The sequence below is a fragment of the Coloeus monedula genome (genome assembly GCF_965178545.1).
Source record: "Coloeus monedula genome assembly, chromosome: Z".
Classification (NCBI taxonomy): Eukaryota; Metazoa; Chordata; class Aves; order Passeriformes; family Corvidae; genus Coloeus; species Coloeus monedula.
Window position 1 is genome coordinate 24,421,311 of NC_138822.1, and position 5,471 is coordinate 24,426,781.

A 5,471-nucleotide genomic window follows, 5' to 3' on the forward strand; every position below is an offset into this window, starting at 1 on the left:
AAAATCTTTCAGGATAGTGTCATAGGTTAGCAAGCATAGTCCCGGAAGGGATGTCCTTGCTAAGGGGTGCTTACAGTTTCCTCTGGGACCTGATAGAACCTATCAGCTGGCCAGTTTGAATATGGACAATTCTCTAAGCCACTTAAAGTTGTGACCACCTCTGTGATCCACATTTAAGAATAGACAAACTCCCCCTCCAAGCTCTCTCTCGTTTCCGGCGCTGGCACAGGTGGCTGCGGGCCCCGTGTGGGGGCCAGCGGGCCCGGCCAGGCCCTGCTTGGGCCAGGCCGGGCCGGGCCACGGCCATCCTGAAGCCAATGGACCTGTTCCAGCCATGGAACCCCCCCCACTGCCTTGCCGTGGGCAGCCGGAGCGGCTCGGCTCTCCCCCCTCTCCACTGAGATAAGAAAAATTCAACATTCCAGCTGCAAAGCTTGCAAGGCCGAGGTGAGATTAACCCTTTTACTGCTGTGAAGAGCTGAAAACCTGAGGGAAGAGAGAGAGGAGATGCTTAAAGCTGAAATTCTGTTGTGAAGCTATGATATATCAGAGTATCCTGTTGTAATTTCATGAAGATATGGGGGGTGGAGTGTTCAGCTCGTAAGCAAAAGCACCTGCGCTGAGATAGGCAGATGCTGACGCAGCTGTAATTTCATGAGAAGTTTGGACAGGGAGAGATGGACCAGATGAGGACTTTTGCTCCAAACGGGAAAGGAGAAAACCTCAGTTCCTAGAAATGCTCCCAGAGATAGTCCTAATGATGAAGATGATGAAGACCCTTTGCTCCCAGGGAAGGAGACGGGCCTCTGTTTTTGTTTCTGAACGGCTCAACCTTAAAATTGTACCCCAAGAAACTTCAAGAGTGGACCCTCGAAAGCAGTTGTGGGAAAAGCTGCAGGTCGGGGGAAAGGACTCACATGCAGGCAGAGAGACTCTTCTTCCTAAATGGACTGAACAATATTTGGAAGTGGGCAGCTTGTCTCGTTGTGATACTGTTTTCATTCATAGCATGAGCAAGAAGAGACTTCTCTTTCTAAATGGACTGAACAAGGTTATTATGGAAGTGGTAAACAGACTGAACATCTTAAGGGTTGTCTTTCTACATTGTCAGTGGGAGACGGGAGGAAGGTGGGGGGAGGAGGAGAGTTCTGAAGGTGGTATAATTTTTTTTTCTTTTCTCCCTTCTTTTAGGTCTGTTAATAAACTTCTTTATATTCTTTCAAGTTTGGTGCCTGCTTTGCATTTCTCCTAATTCTTATCTCACAGCAGATAAATAGTAATGAGTATTTTGGACCAAACCACTACACTAAATTGGTGTTTCTGCCCGGTTACAAACTGAACCTGCGACAGATAGACAATGGGATAAATACATAATTTTTAATGTGCAACATAGTCTTTGCAGTAGGTGAAGTTTCCAAAATTTAGGCAATTCCTGCTAATAGAAATTAGGTGTCTAGAGCTGATTTTCAGTGGAGTTGAACACTACCAAGAACCAGCTTGTGAACACCAGTGACACAGAGATGTTAGAATCATCAAGTATTCCTGTTCCATTTCTAAATAGAAGCTCTTTGACTGTGTAGACAAAGCACAGAAAAAATAGTGTATGATTTTGCTAGTATCTAACCAATTAAAAAAGCACAAATATTTCATGATAAAATTTTGTTTTCCCAATGTGTTTTCAGATCCTTAGTGATATAAATCATCCAGTCAGACTATACAAAATATACCAGATGATTTCCATAATTTGTGCAAAAAAAGGCAAATGTTTTTAATGAACTTGAAGCTCAAAAGCATTCACTGAATAACTTCATGTCTTTTCAATAAAAGCACATTCAAATATTTTTCAGCTCATCTAACAATCCTTTAAATAGCAAAGAATACATTTTTACAAATTACTGTGATGCCTTAAGAGGCCTCCTAGAAACAGAGACTAGACAGGAGTAAGGGAATAAAAGAGGTATTTATTTGAAAGGCCTTCAAAGGTACACCCTGGGGACCCTGAAGCTATTCTCAAAATGGACCCCAAGATGGACCCCAGGTCACGAGTTCTTCACTCTTTTATAGGTTTGGTTCATTTGCATAGCAGGGTTAATTCTCCAATTAAAGCTTCAGTTTTCCCCTCAGCTTACCCCCCTCCCCCCCCCCCCCCCCCCCCATTAGCGGCTCTTTGGTTTGTACTTTTGGCCTAGGACAGTCTTGGTGTCCTTGGAAAGCAGGGCTGCAGAGGCTTTGTTATGTCTACCTAGCATGAGAGAGCAGAAATTAACAGGCTACAAGAAACTTCAGAGTCACACATCAAGCAGTACAGAATTTGAAAAATATAAAGGTTAAAACCTAAGGCATTAACTGAATGAGGCATGAAAGTGCATTCTTATGAAAATGCTTGAAGTCTGTAGAAAGATACCAGAGAATTGTTAATATGATTTAGCAGTGAATTTAGCTTTTAGTACCCTACTAGGTGAATAGCTGATGCATTTCTCTTTCATGCTGGTTTTACGCCACTGCAATCACCAGCTTCAATACAGTTTATTGTTTTGTGTACATATATGAGGAATGCAAGCCCATGTGTGAGAAAGACCTTCAAGATGAGTCTGAATGCATGCTGTCTAGCTGCTTTTGCATTGTAAACATTCAGAAATGTTCTCATACCTGAACTTCTCCCTATTAGTTCAATAGTGGGGAATATGTGATACAATGTATATAGGTAAAGAAAAGCAAACTACAAAAGGAAACCAAATAAAAGAAAAAGATAACATACAAGTACTTAAATCAATAAATTTATTCAAATCAATAAAACTAATAATAATACAGTACAAAAAAGCACATCACCTTTGAACAACAACAAAACAAGTAATAGTGGCATAGTATAAGAACTACATCACCATTGAACAACAGTTTGTTTTAGCTGTGTGTGGTGGAGAGGGCCGAGGACTCCATGAGGGGTCAGACTGACTTCATGGGTGAGTTCAAGGTTTGGACTACCAGCCAAAATGCTCTTTCAGCTACTGGAATTCATAGTTCAGGAAAGGCTTAGCAGGAATGAGCTAAATAAATGCCAGAAAGCTCAAAAATTAGTTTCTTGAGCTCACTGTAGATAATGCAAAGCAGAGGTTTGTGTCTCAAACTTCACTTTTCCTATTCTACTCCAGCTTTACAAAATTTTTTTTTCTGAATGGATCTGTCCTTTTGTAGAAAAGGATTTACACATCAGGATTTGATCTGCAGTCTTCTCACTGTACTGGTCTCAGCGTATTCTGGTTTTCTGGACGTGATGAGCAGGTCTTTTAAATTAACATCTGTGTGGTTGTCCTGACTGAATCCTGCTAGTACCCACCCCTGACAGGCATTGGGACAAGCCTTTCTGGCACTGACAGTTCTGCACATCAGAAAGGAGTGACTTATCATGAAGTGACTAGGAACTTCAGGTCTAAGTATAATTTAGATGTTCTCCAGGTTAGGCAGATACAGTAAAATCAACAGTGAAAGTCTGCAGTGAACCCTCTCTGTCTAGTATGGTGATGGAATAATTCCATATTTCTAAGATTAGGTCATCTAATCACACTTACAACTGTCCTGTTTCTAGCTCCTGCATTCTCCCTATTATTATTTTCACTTTGCTTCTCCTTTCCATTCCCTGTATGCTTCCATGTTCCCTGTATGGTTATCTCTTGATCTTGGATGTCCTGAATATGTTGTCCATTTTCACATCATACATCAAAATTCAGCTTTTGTTAATCAGCTTTCAAGTCTGGTGCTAGCTCTTTGTCCAGACTTTTACTCATTTACTTGATTCATATTTATTTTTTTGCTTTTTTCACTTACACAAATCTGTGGGGTTTTTTTCCTTCTTATTTTTTCTTTTATTTAATGTATTGCTTGCTTCCCACTGAGTCTCTGAGAAACAATTAAATATGTAATAAAATCTGAATTAGAAGGAAAGATAAAAGAATTAAATTAACGTTGTTCTCATTGTTTTGATAGACCTATTGGCAAAACCTCTCTGAAAAACATATTTCAAATGCAAATATACAGCAGTGAAATGGTTAATTGCAGATTGATTTTCTAAAAAAACTACTGCAAATCTGCTCATCAGACTGAGGGTGCTTTTTCTACATCACTGTGTCTGTATAGGGGCAAGAGCCGCTATTTATTTAAGTACCTCTCTTTTTGAAAAATGGGTAAAGGAGAATGTAGATGGAGGGAGTGGTTGATTTATGCTCCATCAAATGCCCTGTGTTTTGCTACATCCCTAAGCATTGCCAAGAAGAAAAAAACAACCCAAAACACGCTTTTTCTCCATCAGGCTTTAATGGATGGAAAAATTCCATGAAGTATGTACATTAACATGGAAAATAAATGAGACCACTGATTAGCCACATAATTATTGACTTCTAGGCTGAAAATACTAGCAGAACCCTTTTCTTTTTTAAAACACATAGTATATGTTGTCTATATTTTTTTCAATGTACAATATTATCACAATACAGAGCAATAAGCTAACCCTAGAATCAAGGGAGTATATTGTCATGTGGTTAGCAGAGAATGACCCAGTGCAGAAGGGCTTTAATACCAATATTCTTCAGGACTGTAAACTATCTTGTAACTACAGTCAGTTTTACTTACTAGAGCACAATGTTTAAAATAAAACAAATCTGTATTTTGTGGGTTGTTCTTTTTCTGGATATAAAAGGGCCCTGATGATGGGCATAAATTGGGTATTTGTATTAAACTGAAATGCTAGAGTTGGAAGCTCCCAGAGATGTATTCCTGGATGACTCGAGTTGCAGAGTCTCCAAGGACTTAGCTCTAGGAACACAGCCACAGCACACCCCAGAGAGGCTCCAGGAGTCCTCTGAATTACCCCTCACTGGCAAAGGCTTTTGCATACAATCTGTGTTTAGGGTATTTACAGGATCTACTACATCCCCAACCTTGTGTTTATCTCCCTTGTGCAGATTAGCAGTCATGGTTTGGTGCAAGCCATTTCCTGAGAGCCTTTGCCACTCCACCGAATGACAAAAAGATTACAGTGGTAGGGTATAGTTTACCCCTCTATATGGGTTTGTGCTGGGAACTATTTTGTTAGCAGGACCTTTTGCAATTGTGGTGCACAACCCGCAGATTTGGTTTAAGGAAGTGATAAACACAGGGACTGAAAAAATGCGTACAGAAAAGAAAGTATTTCCTGTGGTCTCCATACACATGTTCTCCATGTTATGGAGAACAGCACAGAGAATTCATAATATTTTCAGTATTTCCTTCATAAGTCTATGCTTGTTTCCAGCCTGAATAAAAGATGTTTGAACAGGATTTAAACACCCTATCTTCTAAATTGAGTGTTAATGGGAAACTAAGAATTACAATGCACTGTTTGTCTTAATGGTATGGTTGGTGAGGATTTTGGTCAAAACCTCCAACAGATATTTACAACTCAAAAACTCCTTGACATCATCTCTGTTACAGTCCAACGC